At 57.2% G+C, this 25,803-nt stretch overlaps 1 protein-coding gene across 12 annotated transcripts in view; it reads left to right on the top strand.

Moving 5' to 3' along the window:
* The window catches only part of MYT1L (myelin transcription factor 1 like), a 393,417-nt gene that overhangs the window by 228,493 nt on the left and 139,121 nt on the right, over positions 1-25,803 (top strand). For 11 of the 12 annotated variants that reach the window (XM_044262156.1, XM_044262153.1, XM_044262152.1 and 8 more), the window contains exon 5: positions 23,607-23,763. The exons of the other annotated variant lie outside the window; for it this stretch is intronic. The gene's annotated coding sequence lies outside the window, so the exon portion shown is untranslated. The remainder of the gene's footprint in view (positions 1-23,606; positions 23,764-25,803) is intronic. 12 annotated transcript variants of the gene reach the window in all.

Genomic DNA, 25,803 nt, shown 5'->3' with positions numbered 1-25,803 from the left:
TTTCCATGCTAAAGACTTTCCTTAAAATAAAATCAATATCTGTTTCCCAAAAAAATGTCGTGAATTGTGTTCTGAATGGCGACTATTTTAAAAGAAAAGCGTATTGTGCATCCAGAAGGAAGAATCTGCTGAAATAGTTCCAACTTGATAAATTTGTGTCCTTTGACCCCTTCAAATGGGTTTCTTCAAAACGACGAACAAATACCATTAGGTTTCATGCCAGCACTGCCAGTAACCATGTGTACGCCTCTGGGGACAGCGCGCCAGTCCTTTTTCTGTAGAGTAAGGATGAAGGGTTAAATCGGAGAGATGGCTTACAGAAAAACAACCGAAGTGCGCGCGATGACGTCCAGCGAAGTGTTCGCTAACTGTCGCTGTAAGCCGGCTGGCCTCAGAGCAGTGCTGGGGACAGGCTGTGGGGTTCCTCCTCTTCTGATCTGTCCCTTAAGTTAGAGGAAACTACTGTGCAGAGGAGTTCGCTGGTCTGGGGCAGTTGGTAAGTGCCTCGGCAGGATGCAGGACTGGGTGGGCGTGTATGTGAACTTTCCAGCCGCCTCCTCTACTGCGAGCTGTCCGGTGTGCCCCCACGCTGTGCAGACAGACACACTTCCGTTCTTGCGTCTACTCCACACGTACGATGTAGTGTCCGTTTGTATACATGATGCACGGCCGGCGTCTCTAAGCGCATACACCCAGAATCTGCAGAAGTGCTGGGCTGCCCCTCCCCCTCCCGGTTTTGCCTCACCAGCAGGACGCTGCTCCTCTAACACCCGGTTCGGCACCGTCTGGCACGCTTCCCCGGAAAACAACCACGTGGTCGGAGTCGTACTTGCTCAGGAGCGTCTCTAACTCCTGACATGCTTCCGCTCGTTCTCACAATGGTCCGCTCACGGTGCTTCCATAACTCGGGGCTGGCGGTGCTCATTTTAATGATGTTTGCTAAATGAGGTCATGAAATCTTCTGGATAGCGAAAAAATAAATGAAGGTCCTTGAGCTTTGATTTTTCTGGAAGTTAGTTTAGGGAACAGTAGAAATTTGCTTTTTTCACGACTTGTATCAAGGTCATGGGCCACTACTCTCTTGGAAAGTAGGATACAAACTGCTAATACCTGCTTTCCTGCCCCGCAGTGTCACGGAAACTGCAAATCATGAAGTTTCTTTCTTCCCAGCAGAGAACAATCACCTTCAGTCAGTGGGCGTTTTGATTGAAGCGAAGTTGGGAAGTAGGTGAGGGCATGCGGGACCGCAGATCACTGAGGGCCTCAGATCTAGGGTCAGTCGTGCATCACAAAGGGCTTCAGACGGCCCGGGTCCACCTGGGGGGACAGCTGATCACCAGACTGGAGCTTCTCTCTGCTCTGGGGGGCCCTGGGCCGAGCAGGGAGGTCAGCCGTGTGGGCCACCTTCTGTGTGCACGCACTCCTCGCCTGCTGCGTGTGAGGAGACTGGGAGGGGCCAGCAATGCTCAGTGCCCCACGGGTCCGTGATGCCTTGGGGTGACTTGGTTTTTCTGCACATGAGCTTCAGAGTTGGAAAGTCCTGCCCTGATTTTTACCCCGGGAGCAGACTAGGGAGCCTTCCAAACCCAAGACGTCGGGAGAACACAGCTTTCCTCTCCGGTGAACCTCAGGCTGCTGCACTAATTCTTGACCCCACAAGACTGTTTCGTGAGTTTGGGGGTGGGGAAAACAATAATGGGGTTCTCTAACATCGCCCCTGATCACCATTACTGGTTGTTTTGAATAATTGACTGAGCACTGTAAATTTCTCAAAAAAAAAAAAAAAAAAGGCATGTAGTTTTGGCTCTGAGTGTAGCCTGTGCCTTCAAGGAGCTTGCAGTCCAAGTCTGACACACTGCACAGTTTACCCTAGAGGACCACACCTCTCAGCAGGGCCCTTTGCAAATCCCTGTGGAGACTGAAACTATAATTAGCCACTAAACTCGGCACCCAGTGAGCGATGCACATCCGGGAGCCTTGCTGGGAGATTTTCAGTGTCGCTGAAGTTCAGTACCGACTCCGTTCACCGCATCTCTATGTCTTCCTTAATAACGGTTCCTGTCCTTTCCTTGGTCTTCATTTTGTCTGACAAAAACATTGCACACTCTCTTGTTTATAAATACCTACCATTAGTATGTTTAGAGAAGTACATCCTGCTTAAAGAGCTAGTAACATCCCGCATTTAAGCTTTTTATCATTAGAACTCTTGTCTGCTAATGTCAACAGTTCCTTCTATGTGTAATCAGCTCAATGTTTGTGATTGTGAAGAAGTAGCATGTTGAGCTTTTTTAAACTTCCCTCCAAGCGATGGACGCTGGTAACGGTTCACTCTCCCAACTCTCGTCCAGTCTACCTGCTGAGAAGGCCAGTAGCGGGCCAGACAGGTCTGTGCGCTCCCTCCCAGAGGGCCTGGCCACATGGCCACGTTCCGCAGCAGGTTCTAGAGTGTCCACGAGAGGCTCTTTTTCCTTTCTTTTTTGTTTTATCATTTTGGGAGGAAATACATTGTCCTGTGCGCATCTGCGCTTGCCTTGTTGCCGTATTCCGATTTGGGACCAGAGCGTGTCAGCCTTGATCCCGCCGGCAGGCTCCAGGAACAGCTTACATCCCATGTAAAATTCTCAGCTGGAAATGGTCCGTCTTCGCTAAAGCGTACGGTGAAGGACATGTCGCTGTCGTGAAAGGGTTACAAGATGACGCAGACGTTAGATGAATGCACCTTCCCTCCTCAAACTCACGTATAAAATATGAACGTTTGAGTGCATGCGCCATGTCATTGTTGCCTTAATAAGCAAGACAAACACACAGCAAAGGACCCATCAGACCCAGCCAAAACAGGGGGACCGACTCGTGAGCAAGTCAGGTGAGCAACGGACAGGAAGCGGAAAAGGACCACAGACATGGGAGGGCATTTCAGAGAACGCTCACGCTCACGCAGCTTCATAGTAAGGAAGATGCCGGCCTCGTGCATGCCGTAAATTCACATCGGAATTGTGACGTCCTTCCCCGCCAGCCACCATCCCAAGCAGCACTGGGGGCACGACTCACAGTTACTCAAAATGTCACTGTCTCACTGAAGTTTGGAAGGGATGAGCCCTTCGTACCAGTGACCTGGCTTCTAGACACTCCCTGTGGGGACAGTCACCCTCGTGAGCGCCTCTGTGTTCGTAAAGCTGCAGCAAGTGAGCACGGCCTCTGCAGCCCCCGGCCCCCACCAGCTCCAGGACCCGGACTTCTCTGTGGGCTCTGCAGGCCTCAGCTCCCTCCCCGTATGTCAGGAGCCGGCGTGGACCTCGGAGCGCTGTGGTGAGGCCTGAGTTAACGAAGTGGCATGTGTCCCATCGTGAGCGTTTTAGGCGAGTTAGATACTTTGATGATGCACATTGTGGACCTGTTTGTAAGAATGGATTTTGGACCTAAGCTAGCTGCTCACCCTCAGAAGTCTGATTAAATAAATTGTGTTGTATTTATGCAATAGAACAGTATGAATTAATTTTTTAAATGAGAGAGCTTGTATGAACTTAGCCCAACATATTGTGAAATGAAGAATTTTGCGGTGCAAAGCCGAGTGCACGGTGGTGCCGGGAGCAGATTTGAAAGCGTGTTTATACACAGGGGCTTGTTGGTGCATCAAACGTCGGGGAAAGAAGGCACCAGGTCCCACCGAGGAAGGCACGAGCCCTCTTGGGGAGGAAGAACCCTGTCCCATGCGTATTCCTCTTTCAAGCCATCCCATTTCTCTCCACCAAGTGTCCGTGGACAGACTGTGTGTGAGCCGCGTGCAGAACCAGCAGAAGGTTCCTAAGACATGCCGGACGGCTGAGGCTAGAGGAGCTGACGGTTTCCCACAGGAGTTGAGGGGCTCCATGGAAGTTTCCGAGTGGACAGGGGTGTGGGCATGGGGGAAGGGGTGTGGCAGATAATGTCGGTGCTGACCTCAGAGACAGGCAAGGCTCCTGGAAGGAAAACGAGTCCTGGAGATCCTGATAATGCAGTAATTCGTGAGGGACATAATGTCTGCCAGCAGGAGCAAAGGCACTGTGGTCAGAAAGCAGGCCTTATCTGGGAAAGGGGCAATCTGTCTCGTTTCCAGTGCGTTCGGAGTGGTACTGTATGAGCAGGGGACGGGGAAGGGGACCGCTGAGCTGATCACATCACGTCGCCTGCTGTCCTGTGAGAGCAGAGAGGCGGGGCGGACCGTCCGCATGCTGTGGGTCTCTCCGTCTCTCTGCTCGTGCTGTTCCAGAGCAGCCGGACGCCGTGGAGGGCGGTCTTGGCGTCACTTGCAGGCCTGCGCTCTGCCCCTGCGCTGTCCCGCGGGGACCTTCCCCGGGCCACCCGAGGCCGCCGCTCGAGCGCTTCCGGGCACAGTCGGTCGCCACCGCGCAGCCCGCCAGCTAGGAGCCGGCTCAGAAACGGCCCCCTGTGCGCGGGGACAGGTGAGCACGAGCTTCCGTCATCTCCCGGGAGATCTGCACGCGCACTTCTCCCGGCGCGAAGGGGAGCTGCTTGCAGCAGTCTTACACGTGGGAAGGCGGGGGAGAAACCGTTCTCTTCTCTGCTTTGTCGCGTCCCTTGCTCAAGGCTTGGCTCCTTCCTCCCGACCCTGGGCGGCTGGCGTGTTACCCTGCCTTGCGCTCAGGCCGCTGGCGCGCTTCACTTACGTGGAAATGGACCGGAAACAGGCTTCTAAACTCACGTGTTTCAACGCCTCCTCCGTGTGCCATCGTCTTGCAAGACGTCCAATTAGGGCACCGACCCGGCAGACTCCGTGGGTCAGGTCTACCTGCCGGAGTGTCGCTCTGCTCGGCGTCCCTAAATTGAGGCGGGGGAGAGCGCCGGGGACACCGAGTCCTTGTTGTGAACTGAATTATTTTTTAAGTCCCTGCGGATACCAATCCTTTGTGAAGGGCTGGCCTGTCCGTGAGCGAGGATATGGGGAGGGTACGGCCAGGCTCAGACTGTCCCTTCCAACAGTGGGTTAAACGAGGGTCTGTTCATATCTCAAGGCCAGCCCTTGAGCTGGGCTCGGTCGTGTCTGGAGATTCTGAAATCCTGAGCACACGCTTCATTCCACCCTACGTCCGAGCGAGGGACAGCAGCCGCTCCCAGAGCCTGTCTTTGCGAATCTCGAGTGTGGACCCTCTGCCCCTCCCCTGTGGTGTGCTCAGAGCCTCAGGTGCCTGTGGCTGGGAGTCGGGGGACAGCCGGAGGGGAGTCTGACAGTGGATGCGCATCCGACGCGTTCCCACGATGGCTGATGAGAGTTTCCGGCCATAACTTCAGGCCCATGTCTTTCTGGTGGCGCATCACGATGGTGGTGGACAGCGGCGTGACTTCATGTGCAGTGACTTACAGTCAGATATGGACGAAAGACGCCGTCTGCGCCTTGTCTGCGCCTGTGCGCGAGCGTGACACGGGGACACGTGAGAACCCGCATCGGGGCCGGACAGAGGCACACAACAGTGGCCCTGGCTGGTGCTTCTCAGGCTCCCGCACCTGCCATCATCCCGTCACATCCCGGGAGGCCCGACACCAGCCGCGCAGGGATGTCCACGCTGAGGGGAGCACGTCGGGGCCCCAGGCCTGCGGAAGCCGGACTCCAGGCCCCGATGCATCGTGTCTCTCCTTAGAGCACATCAGGCTCCCGCCCGCGGGTCTCTGTGTCTGACGTTTCCATGGGTGGGGACCCTCACCGAGGTCCCAAGTTCTCTCTGTTCTTCATCATCCGTCATGCTGCCTCTCAACCGTCCACATCTCTGGCCTTTCGTGAGCTCTGTTTCACACCTCCCGTCTGACGTCAGCTCTCCACCCTGTAAGCCAGGAAGCAGAGATGACGGCTCGTCGGATACTCGTGCCGTGCTCCGGACTGAGGCCATGATGCACGGGGGGGCGGGGGGAGACTTGTGCATCGCGCTCCGCAGCCCCATGTGTCCACGGGAGCTAGCGTGCACCCAGCGCCGTGTGCACAGCCAGAAGCCCTTGCTGGCGACCCTCTGTGTGCAGGTTTCCATTCTCACTGCGGTGACGCCAGGAAGAGTGCGGGCATAAGCTGGGAGCTTGCACGCTGCCGTCCAGAGTTGGTGGGGGTGGCGGGGCGATGGCCGGCATCACGATACTCATGGTCATAAAGTCACGTCTGACCCAGATGAGGACAGGTATGCTGAGAGGTAGAAATGGTGACCACTAAGTCCCAGCTCCAAAGCAAGGACAGGGCAGTGAAGCAAGGGCAGGGCAAGTGCTAGAACTAAAGAAGCCACGAGACCAGCAGCCACCAGGGAGCTAGGATCCTGCCGGGCTGCTGTGCTGTGTGCTGGAAACAAGGGAGGTAGGCCTCGCCCTAGCCCCCTGGCAGGAGGTGTTGGCAGCTGGGCTTTGCTCTGAAGGCTGTGGGAGCCCGCTGGGAAACGTGGCAGTGGACCAGCAGCACAGCCATGCATGTGACTGAAGTCCACAGCATGAAATCCCGACCTGAAGACACCGCTGGTGGCAGGAGGGGCGAGAACACAGCACAGGAACACAGACAAGCAAGTAGGGCGCCCGGACAGGAGTGGATGCACGGAGACACAACAGCGGGCGCTGAATCAGGGACGCAGGGAGGCGGCGGGGAGGAAGCAGGAGCGGGGAGGAGTCCAGGGCCTGGCTGCAGCCTTGGTCGGCTGGGGGTCCCGTTCACCGGAGCGGAAAGCATAGCGGTCACTGCGGGACATGGGCGGTTTGTTCTGCCGAGGACACACTTGAAGTTTCTGCCGTGTAAGTTTGGGTTTAAAGGGCATCTTGGAACTCTGCCCACTGAAGCCAGTTGTAAGGGGACAACAGGTCATAACAAGGGACATGCTTCCTAGAAGGTGAATCTTAGCGCCTGCAGCTCCAGCGTTCCCGTGAGAGGCAAACACCGAGAAATGTCGCCGTTCCGCCGGCAAACATGCTCTTAGTCCCGGGAGTGCTCCCCGTCTGGGTGATCGTGCGGCGCAGGGTCCGGGATGGCCTGACCCTCCTCTCCAGGACCTTCTGATCTGACGAGGAAAACAAGACAGTCACACAAAATGATCACCGTGTCAGGCAGTGTAGAACCCGGCTGGGGGCTGGAGGGGACAGAGGGACGCGGGGGACCAACTGATCATTCGTATCACCGGAACCCAGTTGTCGCTTGTTCTGAGCAGGTGCATCGTCTCCGTCATGGGAGAAAGAGGTGCCCCTGGCCTCAGCAGAGCACTCTGGCCACGCTCTGCCCCAGGAGCTGTAGCATAGCAGGGGCAGGACCTGGTTGTCCGGGGACAACGCGAACAGAAAACGAGCAAGGGGACCCAGAACACGCTTGCAAGTTGCATTAAGTGTGTTGTTCACGGAGCCAGTGGTGAGCAGGGGACAGTGCCGATGGCAGGTGTATTCTCAGAATGGGGACTTGGAAATGCCTCTCCCAGGGAAGGCAGTTAAGCTGAGGCCGAAGGGGAAGGAGTTGGTGCCCAGACAAGTGTGCGGAGAGTGTTTCAGGCGGAGGGACCAGCAGAGACCCTGCGACGGAACTGAGACAAGCTTATGGAGCCGAACCAAGACCCCTTCGCTGGAGCTTGGGGCTGCCGGGCAGGTCGGAGAGATGGGAAAGGAAGAGCCATGTCATCGGAGAGCCGTAATCTCCCACGGAGCCCCGCGTGGAAGTGCAGTGGGAAACCGCTGACAGCTTTCAGGGACGGCGGCGCCAGGAGCGTACTCGTGTCTTAAGTCTGGTTCCAAAACAGGTTGTAGATTGGGCTCTCGGGCTCTGGTGGCCGTGGGAGGCGGCGTGGGCTGGCCCGACCGCACGGATGAGGGAGAAATGACGTGCGCCGTCTTGTGGAGAGGAAGCCGTGACGATCGCTGACAGGGTGACCGAGAGCAAGGGCAGCTCCGTGTGTCTCATGTGGACGAGGCGACGGACGGGCTCCCCCAGCCACGTGAAGAAGACTGGACGGCGACAGACGCTGTGGCTCAAATTAGGAGTCGCCTCGTGGACCCGTGACACTGGGGGACCCGCGGGCCTCACACTCAGTACATCGGAGCATCTGACCCGTGTCGGTAGCGGCAATCTCTTCTGAACGGGTCCCCCCTCGGGGCTCGGAGGACTCTGGAAACCAGGGTGCAAGGACTTAATCCTTCTGTTGCGTTTTTGAAGTAAGAGGAATTTAATGCCTTATGGCCAGTTGCGAAGGTGTTTCAGTGAGAGCCCAGACTCTCCCCTGCGTGTGCTCCCCGCCTCGTTGCTGGGAACGCAGGCCTTCCCGTCAGTGGCAGCCCTGCCTTAACCGCCACCCTGTGACTATGGTCCAAAATGCAAATGGGGCACCATGGGGAACCACAGCTTCCTCGGGAGAAACGTCTAAAATGGGACCGTCTAGGGCACACAATCACCCCACGTGAGACTGTTCTATCACTGTGTCCTTCAAACCAGGCCGAGCAGGGGACAAAAAGCCGGGACAGCAAATCCTTTCCTGGGAGGGTTTTTCTGGTAGATTCTCCCACTGGGCCTCATCACTATTAGAATACAGCGGGAAACACAATTGCTTTCGCAAGGTGCAAACCTAGAATTTATTTAAAAATGCTAATTCCTGATGTTGTCCTCAATATTGAAACCCGAGGTTCTTTTCCTCTTGATGTCTAAGTGCCTTGGAGGCAGGAGCACCGTGGACAGACGGATGTGGAGCCCAGGGTCCCAGGCCCTGGGTGGAGCCCCGCAGAGGGGCGGCCCGCCAGCACGCCGTCCGGCGGCCAGGCCTGGGACCGTGGGGAGTGCGCTCCGTTTGCCGTGTGCTAGGGTTTTCCCAGCAGTTTTGAAATGGATGATCAGGGGACACAGCTTGTCTCCGGTCTGCGGTACGTCTCCCAGACGCTTTGCTTCCTGATGATTGCTGCTCCGGTGCAGTGTCGGGGCTACTGTGAAGTCATGGGGACACGGGCCATCCTAAGGGGCCAAGGTGTCCTAGGACTCGGTGATGTCGACAGGCCAAATCTCTAAAGCTTATGGAAAAATAAATGTTCATTTCTAAAGGTAAAGGCTTGTTTTCGTTGGAACTTAGTGGATGTGTTGTGTATTAGAGCTGCTGGGAAAAGGTAGATAATTTAAGACCTGAAGTCATACAAATACTTAATACTCGGAATATTGATGGAATAGCGATGTCTTCACAGCGTGAGATACTAGGAACGGATGCTGTTATCAGCACGCCTTGTGCACCTAATCTGATTTCATTTCGAAAAGTGAGAAACAAGCCAGCCTGTGCACTGAACGCAGCGGTCCTGACTGGAGGACCGAACGCAGACACCGCTTAACGTCCGTCAGACCGGGACGGAGACGGAGCCGCAGTCCTCCGCTACGTCCAGGGAGACTTTCCGAATTAACAGAACTCTACCCCATTACGCTCCGGAGCAGGTCTGCGTCTGCCGGCCCTGCCTCATTTCTAAGGATCTCCGTTCAGCCTCACGCATACGGTCCTGATAAAGCTAAACCCAGAGTGTCCCAAAGACTTACTGTTGAAAGTTGTAGTTAAGTCAGCTGCCTTCCCCGACCCGTTTGTGCATCTTCAGCAGCTACGAGAGCCGCCGGCAAGTGGCAGACGATCGGTGTGTGTTTGGGAATAAAACAGAACACGGGTCGAGGGAGTGAAAGGGCGAGGGGGAAGGCCGACGGCTCCGCCCCCGAAATGCACACCGGGGTACCCTGAAGCACGCTGAGCCGGGCGCTCACCGACGGTCGGACGCGGCGCGCGGCGGGACGGTGGTTTGCGCTCCGAGCCACTGTCTTTTTTTTTTTTTTAATTTATTTATTTGACAGAGAGATCACAGTAGGCAGAGAGGCAGGCAGAGAGAGAGGAGGAAGCAGGCTCCCCGCCAAGCAGAGAGCCCGATGCGGGGCTCGATCCCAGGACCCTGAGACCATGACCTGAACCGAAGGCAGCGGCTTAACCCACTGAGCCGCCCAGGCGCCCCCGAGCCACTGTCTTAAGAGGAAAGACATGACGGACTCCAATGACGAAAGCGCAAATAAGCGCGGAACGTCAGCTCCAACGTTCAGTCCCGGCAGGGGGCGTGCGTTTCTTTTCTCCTCATCTGAGACATAAAAATACGTATTTGGTCAAAACACAGCGACACACCAGCAGCTGGTAAGTGCTGGCTCGCTCTTCGGTGAGCCACGTTGACGGCAGTGTTGGGCTTCTTTCCAGTGAGACGGGACCTGCACTGTTCCATGCCTAAAAACAGGATTCCGGTTTAGCTCAGACCACGCATGGAGGGCGCTTCCAGTGAGGCTTTCACGTGTGCGTGCACAGGGGTGTGTGCGGGCGGGCGTGTGTGGACGCGGCCCGTGTGTGTCTGTGGGCAACGGGAAGGTGCTCGTCGCTTGAGTCCGTAGCGGGAGGGCTGCCGTGTGTGACGGCGCCTTGTAGCGCCGACCTTTCTCGGGCATCTTCACCAGAGTCCTTCCCTCCGAGCTGCTGACCACCTGGAAGCGTCTTCTGAAACTCTAGAACATTGGTTGGAAAGAGCCTGAAGGGGCACCCGTTCTCATGCTCCGTCTGACAGAAGAAGCTGAAGCTCGGGGCGCCTGGGGGGCTCAGTGGGTGAAGCCGCTGCCTTCGGCTCAGGTCATGATCTCGGGGTCCTGGGATCGAGCCCCACATCGGGCTCTCTGCTCAGCGGGGAGCCTGCTTCCTCCTCTCTCTCTGCCTGCCTCTCTGCCTACTTCAGATTTCTGTCTGTCGAATGAATAAATAAAATCTTGAAAGAAAGAAAGAAAGAAACTGAAGCTCCTGGAGTCTTGTTCAAAACCCGTCGATTGCCCTCCCGCCACGGCACTTCCCGATGCTCAGCCGCCGGTTTCTCGCTCCGCCGCCCCGTCCGTGCCCCGTCAACACGGGGTCGTGGGCGGTTTGGTTCCGGACTCCCCCTGAGACTGTGGCATCCTGGAACGTTTAAGGGCTTTTCCTCTGTCCTGGCAGCTGGCCTGGGGCTGCGTTCACGGGGATTCCCAGTAAAGACCGTGGCACCAAAGAAAGAAGGTTTCCTTAACAAAGTCAGCTTAGAAGCCTTGTCTCCCGGCAAAGTCTAATCTTCACGGGACAAGAGCAACGTTCCTGCCGTGAAACTCGGTCTTCTCACACACACCAAGTGTGTCTTGAATCAAAAACCAGTTCTCCTGGTGCAGAGTGGGGTGAAATCTGCCACTTCTGGGTGCTGTCAGACCGGCCCTTCCTCCTGCTCCTCGCATCCGCACGGACTCCGAGCCTCCCCTTCTGTGTGCAGCCCCGGCCTCCAGAAGCCCCCGACGAGGACGGCGAGACGCAGACAGCCAGACACTCCTTGGGGGCGTGGCGATGTATCATTGGGAATGATTTTCTTGCATAACCCGGGACTGTGCCCCCAGATGTGACAAAAGGTCAGTTCTACAAGATGACGGGCTTGGCGATGGGTGTCATCCGCGCGGAACCGATGGCTCCTCTCTTACGGGCTTTGGTCTTCACAGCTGCTCTCTAGAGCCGAAAGCGGATCTAAATTCGTCATCTCAGCGACCGCGTGTCCGCAGGCTTCTCTGTAGGAGGCTTCTGGGCATTGACACCATTTCTAACCCTGACCGTGGTGTACAGGGTGGTCTTACCCTCCCCCTTTACCAGCTGAGGCAGGAAGTCACACAGAGGTCCCCTAACTGGGTCCCCATCACACCGCTGACAAAAAGGGGCCCTGCGTGGGTGAGCTTGGACCCTTGGCTGGTGTTGCCACCTTGAGCTGACCGCAGAGGGTGTTGGCTGGTTATTATTTTGTGCTTTCCTGTAGATTACATTATTTTTTCATTTGGACTTCTTTTAAAAAAATTTTTTATTGATTTATTTGACAGAGAGAGATCACAAGTAGGCAGAGAGGCAGGCAGAGAGAGAGGAGGAAGCAGGCTCCCTGCTGAGCAGAGAGCCCGATGCGGGACTTGATTCTGGGACCCCGAGATCATGACCTGAGCCGAAGGCAGCGGCTTAACCCACTGAGCCACCCAGGCGTCCCTCTTCATTTGTCCTTCTAATGTAGTAATATAATCAGCTCAATTTTTAAAGGTCCTCTCTGTTATATGATCTTGATGGTGCCATTTTACACGTCGCTGGTTTCAGCCGTTGTCGGGTGTCCTCCATGTTTCCTTCGTCGTCATGTGCTTCTGTACTTGGCCCCAGCCTTCCCTTCAGGTGACCTTCTGGTCACTCACTCATCACCCTCGGGAACCGCCCAACAGGTGTGTGATCCCAGGTACATTTAAACCTCTTTTTAGGCTACAACAAAGACGATGTTGTGTGTGTCCGGTCCTGCTAAGCTGAACGGAGCGATCGCACGGCCGTCTGATCTCCCGCTGGGGCTGGCTGTCCACGCGGCTCGGCTCTGCCTGCCCAGCCTCCGAGTCTCCGGACGCGGGCGGACACCTGCCTGCCCCACGCAGGGGCTTTCCCTCGTGCGGAGGTGCACGTCCATGCGCCGTCTCGGACGGGCTTGGAGATGTTACTCCCGTGCAGTAGCCCCACCCCTGGTAGCGCCAGCCTCCGTCCTGGAGCCAGTGAGGGGAGCTGGCCTCCGTGACGGCAGAGACGTGCCGTGCTTCTCCGTCGCCCTCTGGCTCTTTGTTCTCTCTGCTGTGCTGGTCGTGACCGGAGCGCTCACACTCTGTGAAAAGCACTTCACGCTCCCAGAATGGAGGATGACTCCGCCGTTCCCAAGGTCGGGGAGCCGGTTCCCAAAAACTCCTCTGCTGGTGTTGAAGGGTGACCAGCTGTGGGCTAGGACGCCATTTAGGAAAGCCTTGAGGATACCGTGAGTCAGGGCGGTCGACGCCACATCCTCCCCGGAGCGGCCATGGCACTGGGTGCTACCAGCGAAGACCCAGAGGCCTCTTTACCTCCGGGCCAACCTCCAGGACCAGCCCCAGAAAGCCCGAGCCCTGGGAAGGGCACCGAGCTTTCCAGTGGGTGCTGCAGCGTCCGGCTCAGGACCCCAGGGCTTCTCTAAGAGGCTCTCCGCGCCTCGCCGCCATCAGCCGTCCAGCCACCAGCCCCGTGCCACATTCTCGGAGCCTCCTCCCCACCCCTCTGGTGCCGGCAGGCCCTGCAGACGCCCACAGACCCTCCTCAGACCCTTGTCAGGACAGCAGTGGAGACACGTGTGACCTAACGTCCCCCCAGCAGAGCCTCGGTGCATGTTCCTTCAGGCTGGCAGGGAACGTGTCCAGGGGGACAGTGAGACCCAGGCCACAACTTCGTTGCAGTGGCAAGGCTGGAGAGCCCCGCGCAAGCCCCTGGCTCGGAGCACAGCTGGTCGTGGAGCCGGGACGTGTGTCTTCAGCCCAGCGGGGCTGTGCGGGCGCTGACGGAAAGGCTGTCTGGGTTTCCGCTTCCGGCCGAGGCTCTGCCTGTCTTTTTCCTAATCAGGCATGTAACGGATTGTTTTTAGATTTTTGTTTGGCTTCACGAGTCTTGTTCTGAATATTGGGTTTGAATATAATTGCCGTAGGTCACACTGTCTTTTTACAAAATCTATCCAGTATGCAGGTTTGGGAGCTGAGGGGGACAGGCATGTTCCATGCAAATGTATGCTAATGTATGCTAATGTATGCGAATGCCCCCGGAAGCCCCTGGTGAGCGTAGAAGCTGTCCCGTCCTCCAGGTTAGGGTACCCGGGAGCCTTCCCTGCACCGGCAGGACAGCGGGCGCGTATTTATTTCTCTGTTGAAACAACCAGAGAGCTTTTCTCAAAAGAGCTCAAAATTCCCCAGACTGTTCCGCTTGATGAGGAAAATCACATTGTTGATCTTCTACGTTGTCTGTGTCCTTTTTAGGTCAAAACCAGCCTGGGTGTTTCTTGCTTGTGCTGGTTTTTAAGGAAATACTGCTGTGCACGTTCTTGCGTGAAGCACTTTGCCGGGGAAACAAAAGGCCGCCTGTGGGCCTGGGTCTCACGGTGTGGGAAGCAGGTGGGTCCTCGGATGGGGACGGCGAGGTGTGACTCTGTGGGACGGGGGACCCCGTGGGGGACCCCGTGACCTGTGCTGGGCTGTGCTCTGTGAAGCACAGTGGCCGACTCGGTGAACAAGTGAGCACCACCCGGGGGACCCCCCGTCACCCCACTTCCCGGAGGCTTCTGAGCTTACGCCACCTCTAGAAAGTGTCCGTTTCTGTAGAAGATTTTAAAAGTGAAAAATTCTAGTGGAAAACCACTGAGTTCCTGGGACGGCCGCCGCAGAGGCAGTCGCGGCCGGAGCCGGTGAGGGAGCCGGCGGCGCGGACACGGGCCCGACCCGGCAACACAAGTGGGAACGGGCAGCGGGGACGGGCAGCGGGGACGGGGAGACGGAAGAGCTCCGGTCCCGCCAGCGGAGATGGGGCGGGAGAAGCACAGGGCTGAGGGCGGCGTCCTGCCAGGAGAGGTGCCAACGCAGTGCTGCTGGGGGTCCCGGCCCAAAGTGGGGGTCCCAGGGCTCGGCCGGCAGGAAGAGCCTGGGGCATGGCAGGTGTCTGGGCGAGGAAAGGGGGCAGGTGCCCGGAATTCGGGAGAGCAGCTGACAGAGGGCTGGACTCCGGGGTAAAGCCGCGTCGTTGAGCCAGAGATGCAGGGAGCAGTAAGCGGCGCTGAGACCCGCAGAGGCCCAGGCCAGAGTCACGCCGGATTCGGTGGCCCGGACGGCGGTCTGAGAGTCAGGAGGAGATGGCGCCGGCCGCAGGAGGAAGGGCTCGCAGGGGCCGCCAGGGGCTCCACGCGGCGTCGCGGACCGGATCTAGAGGACGGTGTCCGGAGAGCAGGTTGGGGAGCAGACACCGTAGTTAATTTTTAGATGACAGTCGGGACGAAACACCTCAGAAGTACGCGAAACCGGCATGTGCTTTGAGGGAAGTATTTGGACGTAAAATATCTCCTCGGGAGAGAGTCCACATTCTCCAGTGAGAAGGAAAGCAATTGGGCAAGAGCTCCCGAACGTTCCTTTGCATCGAGGGACTTGGAAACCAGGGGCCCTCCTGTCTGATCAATCTGCTTTGTGTTGTGCTCGAGGAAGGTCTGCCCCCGGGAAGCGCGCGCCTTACTGACTTTACTGCCTGTGGCGGAAAGAGTGCCCGACCTCGCATCTGGACTCTGGACGCTCCTCCAGAAGGGGCAGGAGGTTGTTGAAGCCCATCTCATGGGCCGGCCTGCGTCGGTGCCGTCCCACCAGCTCCTCGGTACTCGCGGCTCCGGAGACAGAGCAGGAGGCGGCCACATGCCTGGCCCCCACCAGATCGGGGAGCTGGAGAGCTCTGGAATGGCCTCTGCTGGGATCCACCCTGGGGTGGGGCGGTGCGGGGGTGGGGGGGTGGGGGGTGGGGTTCCGTGCCCTTCCTTCCCAGCCCAGGTCCAGGAGACCCTGACAGTGGACAGATGGTTGGGGGGGGTGCGAGTTTTCTGGGGCTGCGGGATGCCGTCCACAGCAGACACTCCCAGGCCCTCAGTCTGCAGGACGGAAGCCCACGTTCAAGGCCCCGTGTTGGAAGGACCGAGTACTTCTGGAGCCATGGTGGGGATTCCGCTCCAGCCTCTCTCTGGCTTCTGGGGTTGGCTGGTGACCTTCAGTGTCCCAGGCATGTGGATGTGGCACCAGTCTCTGAATAACAGTCACAAAGCATCCTCCGTACCTGTGCGTCCGTATCCAAATCTCTCCTTTTGCGAGAACACCAGTAACACTGGCCGGAGGCCTGCCCCGTTACGTGGGGCCGCGTCGGAGCTTACTGTGTCAGCATGACCCTGTGCCCAGATAAGGTCGCATTCTGAATTCGTGGCACTTAGGACTTGCACACACGAATTTTTGAGACACAGTTCACCCCGTTACAATTAGGTGTAGTGAAACCCAGCACTTACAGGAGTGTTGGTAATGCTGCCCGGTCGTGCAGGACGCTGGTCCGACGTGGTGGTGACCACGGAAGTGGTTCTTCTCTGCATGCGGTGGAGACAGTTGCCCGGTCAGGAGTCCCATCAGGGAACCCTGGATGGGAAGGACTTGGGATGCGCCAACCCGTGTGTGTGTTGTCAGGTCTCAGCGGCAACAACCCTTTACGATGAACCGTCCCTGTCACTTCGGGCACACGTGGGTGAGTGATCTTCTCTGTTACATTTAACCAATGTGGCCGTGTCAGGCTTGCGGGCTGAAGAATGATATGTTTAGGTCAATAAATAAGGACGAAGGTTGACCTTATACATCAACATATTGTACATCGTTCCGATCCCAGGGAAGTTCTAACAGATTCACAGGGGGAAGAGAAAGACTGAAATCTCCGTCATGTTCCATCGTCTTAGACCTGGTCAAATTGGTGGCTCTTTTTATTTAAAAACCATTCAAAATCCCTGCTCTGGAACTCTAAATCTGACAAAGAGAAACTACTGCCCCGTACAATGAAGGGCATTTAAACTGATCCGAGACGTTATTCGGCAGCTGGGAGCTTCCCCTGCCTGTCCGACCACTCCGCGGCAGGTGTGCTCGCTGGGCGGATGGGGCTCTTACCTGTTTGCAGGCTAGAGGAATCCCATCCCCCTGGAGGAATGCTACGTGTAACCAGGAGACTGTGCTGAGGGCTCCCATGGAGAAGTGCGGCCTGTGCACCAGCGTTCCAAGTTCCAGGCAGCAATCCCGGCCACGGTGCGTTGGCGAAGCCCGGGGTCTGCTGTGGGGCTCACGTGTCCACACTCGGGTTTGTGCGCCTAGACCCGGAGCATCTCCGCATCTGAGACTCACCGTAGTGGTCCTCCCTCTGCGCAGACGTGGGGTCTCGGTCCTGGTGGGTCTCCACGTGCCGACACTTCAGTACGTGTCCCTGTCCCTCCCAGTGCCTCGGTCTCTACAGGGTCTTGGGCAGGGAGTACCACGGTGCCCTCACTCCTGCTCTCTGGTTTCCGGGTGGCATATACAACGGCTTGAGGGGCTGTTACCAGTGATTTGGATGCTGTGCCCCCACCACGCAAAGCCTTGAGAAAACCTGAGTGTCTCAGAATAAAACCGAGAGCTCCTTAGTGACTGTGTGACCCTGTGATGCTCTGTCCGCGGCCTTTACCTGTCTCTCTGCCTGAACCTCTGTCTCCCCCTGGGCCTGTGCACTTGCTGCTTCCTTGGTCTGGAAAAGTCCTCGCTGCTTCTCACTCAGCCATGTCTCCTTCTCCCGGGGGGAACCCGAGTGTCCCCATGTTGGGGGAGCCCTCCCATGCCACCCAGGTCCCACGGCCACGTCTGTCTTCAGTGCCCACCCCTGGCTCCGTTTGTCTGTCTTCCCTCGCCCTCTGTCCATCCCGGTCCCCGCGTCTGTCTGGCAGAGGCTGGGCTGCACACGGGGTTTTCTGCGGGAGGAGTCTCCGTCTGGAAGGGCCGCTGCTCCGGAGCCGCTGTGGACCCCGGACCCGCAGTCCCTGGGCCGCTCCCGCTGCTCGACCATCACAAGTCAGCCTGAGCAGCTGGTGGTTCGGCAGGACTTAGGAGGAAGGCCTGGAGTAAGCTCTGTCCCTTGGAGCAGGTAAGGCCCTTCTGGATGCAGCACAAAGAGTTGAGACTTTGTAAGACCAGAGGGAGGAGGCGAGCCTCTCCCGTCTGGCCCGCAGTTCGTAAGCAATGCCGAGAGACCAGTGACAGGCTGGGGAGGTCTGCTGTGTGTGCGCAGGGGGAGGACAGGTCCTTGCAGAAGGCAGAATCCAGGAGGGAAAGGATGCAGTCGGTGAATCAGAGGACAGAGAAGGCAGAAGGTCAGACGCAGGGGCTGTAAGACAAACTCCCCTCGAAGGACATTTGATGAGAGCAGACACGGGCGTCCCTGTTGGGAAAGCACGCACGGTCACACGTTTCGTGACTAACTGCTTGAGGCCACTTCAAAAGGCGCCAGCATCTGCTACGTTGCCGACGCCGGAAAATACGAGGACGTGTGCGTGAGAGGGAAACACACTCAAGTGTGTAGCGGAGCGCGCTTGCCTCGGGGGAGCACACGGCACTGACGGCTCGCGGCGGGGTCGTTCTGGAAGTCACGCGCCGGGTCACGGACCGTAACCCACCACAGATCTGACCTTCAGCTCCCTGCACGGAAATGCTTCCAGCTGTTGTGGAGCAAAAACGGTTTGTAGAGTGTGTAAACTCTGATCGCACTTCACGCTTGGAAATGAAGTAATTCTGTCTCTACAGTTGGGGCGGAGCGGCCGGGGCGCGTGCTTGCGTGGGCGCTCCCCGCTGAGCACCCCGGCAGCAGCCCGGACAAACCCGGCCGGCAAAGAGCCTCCAGGGAGGGAGGGCAGGAGCTCCTGTCCCCGGTGCTTGGGTGTGACCCGGGACACCTGAGTGCTCTGAGCATGTATTTGCGTCTCATCTTACAGCAGAGGCCAGGGGCCAGGACCCTGGGCTTGGAGACCAAACCTGTTCCCTCGTCTGCGTGACCTTGGGCATCGTCCTTGGCCTTGCCTAAGTTCCCCAAGTTAGTTCCTTTGTGTGAGAAATGCAGATAATGAAGTCAGCGTCTGACACCGGATGCGAACCCACGCTTTGCACCTGTCTAACCTGCAAATCAGCGGCTCCGCCCGGGGCTAGCCACCACTCCTAAGCCAGGGCGGACAGCTTGAAAGCAGGCCCACCCAGGAGGCGTCCTCTGTCCGGAACTCAGACTCCTCCTTGCCCTCGCACTGATAGGCCAGGAGTGTGGCGCGATGGTAGAGGAGTGAGGGAAGACGGACGTGTTCTGAGGCTCCCACCATCGCCGGCTCGTCCACATTTGGGTTCTTCTTCCGTGCCTGTCCCTGTCCGCTGTGCTTTGTGGCTGTCCGCAGAGCCTCCGGGCAGTCTGGCAACCCAGTATTTGTTTGCGAAGTACATCGTAAGCACTTGAAGCCCTGGCACGAACTCTTGCTAGCGACCGTGTCCCTGGGGAACGGAGGCGGCCGCTCAACCCTGTCGCTCGCCGCAACCACAGCGGGCAGGAAGTACGGTCCCCTCGCTAGAAACGGAGCCGGGGATTCCGAGCGGCCGGGCGTCCCATGGGGCCTGGCCGGCAAGTGATCGGGCCAGAGCTCACCCCTGCTGGTGACGGTCCCAGTGCAAGCGGACATGTTCTGAGTCAGGTGTCCTCTGCTGCGGTGGGCTGTGTGGCCAAGCTCGGCAGGTGGGGCGCGAGGGCCCGGCTGTGCCACAGCCCTCACCACATGGTGGGAAGGTGGAGGCAGGCCACCTAAAGGCGATTGGGGGGGGGGTGTCTCCAGAGCCCAGTGATGGCCCTTCTTGTTCCTGTTCCTGTGACGCCAGCTCCCGCGAAGCCCCCGGTGACCCAGCCTCTGCTCCCTGCTGCTCCAAGCGAGGGCGGCACAGCTGTAGCTGGTCCTTCGGGCTCATCATTAGCAAGGTTTTGGTATCACCTCCTTTAAATTGTAATTCAAGCAGATAGATGCTTTTTAATTGCCATCTGTGTGGTGAGCTCCGCACTAAGAAAATGAGGGTCTGCTTTAATTAGAGCTGCCCTGGCTGACCTATGTCAGAGCCCCGCAGCTGGGACGGCGAGCCACGGACTCCGACGCAGGGGTGCAGAACGGTTCCGTGTGAACAGACACAGACGGGCACGTAGCTAGCGCAGGGTCTCTGCGTGCGCACACGGGACGCCGCCGTGCTCGCGTGTGGCTTTCTGTTAGCAGGTCGGCTGTTCCCTTGATCATGAAGATCTTTCTTTGATTGTCTTTTAAAGTCGGCCTCCGCTGTGTTTCCCTGATTCCCCCGGAAGCTGCCTCACCCTCCTGCAGCGCGGAGGGCGGGGCTACAGGAGCATGGGGTTCCCGGGGTTTCTAGAGAAGGCAGCATGCGGTGACCTGGCACCGGCAGGGACTCCGGGGTCAGAGTCCCCAGAGCCTGGGCTGCGCTGCAAGGGCGGGGCCAGGTGCTTCCCCTCACCCACCCCACCCTGCCATTGCCCCGTTGCCCTGTGACCTGTGAGCGTCGCATGCCCTCCCCAGTGAGGCCCTTCCCTTTGCCCTGCTGCACCCAACCTAGAAGCAGGAATGGTAGAGAGTGTCTCTCTTCCCCCTCCCTCGTCCTCTCTCTCTGTCTCCCTCTCTCTTTCCCTCTCTTCCTTCCTCCCCTTCCTCCTTCACCCCCACCCCACCTTCAGTCCGTTCTCACTCCGGCCCCGCGGTCGCAGCGGCACAGTGGTGAGACCTGGTCTCCAACTCCTCAGGAGCACAGGTAATCACCAAAACGAACTGGAGTGTCTGACTGTGATAGCAGCTAATTTGGGCATATAAAATAGCATTCTTCAAATTGCAAGTGCAGACCCAAAGACAAATTTGAAGAGTTCTCCCAGAAGATACAGAAAACAGAAGAAGAGATGAGAACAGATGCAAAAGGGGCAATGGACGGAGGGTGAATGCGGATGAGACAAGCGTTCGGGAGAAACCCTCCCCTCCCCCTCCTAGAAAGCAGCAAAGAAAGAAAGAGGGAGAAATTAACCAGGAGGGTAGAAAGTTCTGGGGTCAGCCGGCTGCCGGCCGTGTGGACATTGCGAGCGCTGACCGCGCCCCCGCACGCCTGGGGGAGGTAGCCGCTGTGGGGGCCTCTGGGCCTCCGTGGTCTCGGGGACATGACCTCCCTCGGAACGACGTGCCCAGCAGTGAAGGGCGTTCCCCAGGGGAGCCTCGTGCAGGGCCTGGCTGGGGCTGGGCATCAACAGACGAGGGGTCGACCCAGCGGAGACTGTCCCTGCTGCCCTCGGGCCTCCTGGGCGGTCAGGTGGTGCCGTGTGGCCCCGCGGTGAGCACTGAACACTTGGGTCAATGCACCTGTTTCCTTTCTAGCCCTCCACTCCCACACTGTGAATGCACATTTTTCTAAAGCAAATGAACAGAAGTAAATTAGGTCTGAGACCTTGATTTCCTGAGATACATTTCTTAGAGGAAACTTCTGCCGGTGAGCTTGTTAAAACAGAACCCAAACGGACAAACAAAAAACCAGGTTCTAAGAGGAGGGAGGGACTCCAGTGCCAAATCCTGGCTGCTGGCTCCCCTGGGCTGGCTCGCCCCGGGGCCGGGCACAGAAGGCCGGCTGGGCCCTCTCGAATTCTGTCCTGCGCCCAGGACGCCGCCTCCTGGCTGGGTCACGGGGCAACGTCGTTTTCCTGCAGACGGTCGGACGATCGCTCCCTCCCAGCTCCGTTCCTGGTCTCCCATTCCGCCCCTCTGCCCTTGAAAGGACAGCGTCCGAGGGGTTTCCTTGTGAACGACACCGGACGCAGGTGCTTCCGGCGTATGTGACGGGGCAGCACCCAGGAACCTCACGCTCGGTTTAGCTCTCGCTGAGAACGTGGGCCGAGCCAGATGTGGAGTTTGCTTGTCGCTCACTAATATGTAATTGAATTGTTGAATTTTTAAATATTATGAGATATTTAAGTGTGTATTTCCTCATAATACTACAACGTTCAGTTGAATATTAGCTGTTTGCAAAATGCTTCTTTAAAAACTATGATTTAAAAAAAGAATTTATTTTAAAAAGCCAATCAGCTTATGTCGCAGTGTTAAACTCAGACATGTTGTCAATGCATTGGGGTTTTTTGTTTTTTTATGAGGTAAGTATTTTCATTAAACCCATTCTGTACATGGTATGGGTGGGGTGTGGAATAGTAAATTCCTTGCTGAAGGTCACGCAGCAGCAGTAGTGCTGGCGTCGGACTCCAGACGGCGCCGTGTCTGTCTCGTAACTGCCGGGTCTGTGTTCACAGAAAGGGAGCATGAAATAGCAAAGACCAACTCCAAAATCTCATTATAGCAAGTAATTCCAACTACTTCCTCCTCATTAAGACCCTGAGTGCCGGTCATCAGCAGGAAGACAGGAGGAGGAAACACCCCGATGGCGACACGGCGGCCCCGACGCGGGGTTTCAGTTTGTGTTTCAGTAGATTCTGTTGTGCTCTCCTCAGTCGCTGGGGCTGCTGTTTTTATTCTTTGAGTACATTGAATGATGACCGTGGGGTTTATCCACTTTATTTACTTTACCCACGTTGGTTTTTCCTTTTTTCTTCCTACACAAAATGAATTACGTTTCCGCACACTTAAGGTGCGACTACGTCGATCCTAATTTCTACCGTTTCTTTCGTTTCTCCTCGAACTCGTGTGGGACCGTGTGCTCGTCGTGCGGGACACGGACTCCCTCCAGCCCAGCAGGACGCGAGCACACGGCTGGTCGCGTTGAGGAAGGGCGTTCACGTTAGGGAGGCAGGTTCTCCGCGCCCAGCTCTCTCGCTGTTCACAGCATCGTGGTCAGAAGCGAGAGCCCGGAGCTCAGAAACGTTGCGCAGGCACCTAAGTGAGCGTGATGGTGGATGAAGTGATGGGGGCGTTTACGGGCTGTCCCGGCGCGCCAGGGCCCTTCTGTGTGTCATCCAGCTCAGAGAAGGAAAAATGCCGGGAAACAGCGAGCTCGGGTCATGAGGTGACACCTGGGAATGATTCAGCAGCCCAGGTCCGCCTGGTTTCAGATCTTGTACCACGAAACGTTGGACAGGTTGGTTGAGTCACTCGCATAACCCAGTTAGTCCTGGAGACCGGGCACAGGGCAGTGAGGGCGTGCTTTCTTGTTCCCAGCTTCCTCCTTCCTTCTCCTCCCTCCTCTTTCCTTCCCTCCCTCCCTTTCTCCCTCCCTCCTTCCTTCTTTCTTTTGTCATTTGAATCAACAAACCGGCAGTGACCAGTAGAAGCAGGTGGGGTGTCCCTGCTCTGGAAGGGAGGGAGGGAGGGAGGGAGCACATTCCGGGGCTTGTGCCCTCAGACTGAGGGCAAGCTTGTAGCAACGTTGGAGGGAATTACTAAATGCCAAGGAGGAGGTAGGGAGAAGTTCTCCTGGTTTTTTGTTTGTTTGTTTGTTTTAATCAAAGTTCTCCTGTTTTAAGTGGCAATGTTGAAGAAGACAACTTTGTCCTCTTTCTGAGAAGATGATTTTAAAGCTTCTGTGGTCTTGGCAGACACACGTGTTCAAACAGTCCCTCGCGGCCTGTGTGGGTGACGTCGTTCCTTGGGAAGATGAAGTCGACCCAGAAAGGATTACAGCTCAGTCCCCAAGGCTCAACAGAGCAGACAGGGCCGGCCGGTTCTCAGACCACAGGAAGGGCTTGTGGAGTTTGGAGGAAATTGGCCCCAGTGACCCCCTTGTTTCTCCCCGAGCTCAGCTCTCCATGGGAACCTGTTCAGACAAAGGAGCAGACACGAGAGTCACTCGAGGTGTTACGTAGCCGTCTGTCGAGCTGCTTAACTGAATCGTTAGTGTGACCTTGTTATTCTGCAAGGAGCCTGGAGGGATTCTGGACCCGAGAACAGGGGTTCTAGAACCTTCTCCGGTCTAGCCGAGCCCACTCCACAGACGGGGTTGGTCCCTGACTGCACCGCCTGAGAAGATCCCTGGGGAGAACCTTCTTCAGAGCCCAAGCAGAGGACCCAAGTTTGTGAGAACGCTTCCCAGGGGAGCCTTGTCCGCAGACAGGACGGAGGATGCCTGGACCCTGGCGGCCGCCACAGGGTTCCTGCCCGCGGCTGCCACCTCCCCTCACGTGCTGGTGAAATCATAGGCGCTTTACGCTGTGGTTCGTGTTTTGCAGATGGAGAAATGGATGCACAGGGAAATTAAGTAACTTCGCCTCAGTCCCAAGCTGGGGAGGACCAGGAAGAGAACATAGAGGGACCCTGACTCCGGGCCCGTGTCCTGCCCACGGAGCCACGCTGCCTCCCTTCCTAGGAGAGAAGACGCCCCACAAGGTACAGTGTGGCCCTTTCACCCTGGTGGCATGAGGTCCGCACCAGGCGGGCAGCCCCATCCACACCGGGAGAACTCACCCTGGTGGCTCGTGGTCCACGTGGGCCGGGACAGCCCCGTCCACACCAGGGGCACTACTGACCAGGGTGAGACGTGGCCTGGACCACTACTGTCAGTAAAACCTCCTCCAGGGTGGGAGCTCTCACCCCTCCCCAGACCCCGCTGTTCCTCACCCACCGTCTTCCCTGCGCCGGCCCGAGAGCGTCTGTTTGCTCCTCCCGCTGCCCCACCGCCGGCCCGCTTCTCCTGTCCACTGCCTGTCCCCCTCCACGGGACAGACCCACTCTGTCCTGGGCTTGACAAAAGAGAGACACCTTCTTCACCCCCGGAGGCTGTTCCGGGACCCCCTCTCCCTCGCTGCCTGTCCAGTGGAGCCTGTGGAAAGCAGGCTGCTGTCCCGGCTGCCCTGAAGCTCAGCTCTCAGATCCCACACTGACCTCACGAGCACCGGCTCCGGGGGTGTTGGGGCGGGAGGGGCTTCGAGCACCAAGCGGGCCCACAGCCCCGCATCTGTGCACGGAACTTCCACGGACAGACCCCAGCAACGCGGTGCTGCCCAAGCTCGTCCACTCCCTGGGGGGTTGAGGTGAGGACCAGTGAACTGCCCTTAGGGATCCCCCCAGAACCCTGTGGTCAGAACAAAGTGTGCCTTCCTCCCCCGCACACCCCTCTAGAACTTTCTCTCTTGCTTTCTGCCACATGCTGTTTCTTTCGGTCCCTTCCCAACACTCGGAGAGCCGCATCATCTTCTGTCGCCGCGTGGTATCCCACACCTGCCCCCTGAGAGCCCAGACATGGCGTGGGTCTCATCGGTGGCAGAGTTCTTCCCTTGAGGAGGAACCCTGACCCGCATGTGGTGTCCAACAGTGACAGCCTAGTGAGGGTAAAATGACAGCGGCCACGCAGCTGAGGTCATGCGACAGTGGGGGCCAGCACGCCGTGCTGCACACTCTCATCATCCCCCGGGCGACAGGAGCTCGCCCGCCCACCTGGCCCCACCTGGTCCCACCTGGTCCCAGTGGGGACCCTGTCCTGCCTGTGTCCTTTCTAGCAAACTGAGGCTCAAGGGCCAAAGAGACGCAGTAAATTGAAGAACCCACGCTTCGTGCCCGGGGTTCTGAGCGCAAACCCTTCTCCCTGAAATTCATGAACATCTCCCATTGAATCATTTCTGAAACACTTTAATTTCTGAACATTTCCTCCAAAATTGTATGGTTCCTCTTCCCCTGAGCACACTTCCATGTAGACAGAAGCTTCTCTAATTCGTCTTTTTTCTTTTAGCTTTGTTCTCTTCTTAAAAAAAAAAAAAAAAAAAACAAGGAAAACAAATTTTTAAAGAAAAATTGGATTTTAAATGTACAAGTTCCCAATCATACAATAAGTAAGTCACAGGGATGAAAAGTTCTGCATGGGCAATGTGGTCCGAAGGACGGAAGCTTCTTGTGGCGACAGACGGCAACCGCACACCCAGGAGCCTTTCACAACGTGCACGGACACTGGGCCGCCGTGTCCCGCTCCTGAATGTGGGCGTCGGGCCCTGTCCCGCTCCCGAAACGGTTTTGTCTATTGAATATGCTTCAACTTAAGAGGATGAACTGGCTTAGAAAGTTACAAATTAGAAAACCACCAGGATCATTTGAAATCCTGATACAAATGGACACTTCTTTTACTATTTCTCTAGATTAAAACGTATTTGAATTTTATTTTTTGTGTTTTATCACAATTTCGGTTGGGGGGATGCCGAAGGGAAGTTAAACACGGCCTCTGGAGGGGGCCTGGCTGCCCCTGAGAGGGCCCGGGGGACCAGGGCACTGGCGTGAGGGCGGTGAGCCCCCAGGAAACCACAACCAAGCCCTAGAGCCCGGCGGCTCTTTCCGGGAGACTGGCAGGGTCACCTGCGTCCTTTCCCACGCGTGGGGGGATGCGCAGCGCAGGGAGACACGACACGCCCACCAGCAAGATGGGCAGAGCTCGCCGCCGTA

The sequence above is a fragment of the Neovison vison genome, chromosome 8 (genome assembly GCF_020171115.1).
Source record: "Neovison vison isolate M4711 chromosome 8, ASM_NN_V1, whole genome shotgun sequence".
NCBI classification, from domain to species: Eukaryota; Metazoa; Chordata; class Mammalia; order Carnivora; family Mustelidae; genus Neogale; species Neogale vison.
Note: the sequence above shows the minus strand (reverse complement) of the source record. Positions and strands in the feature narration are given on the sequence as shown.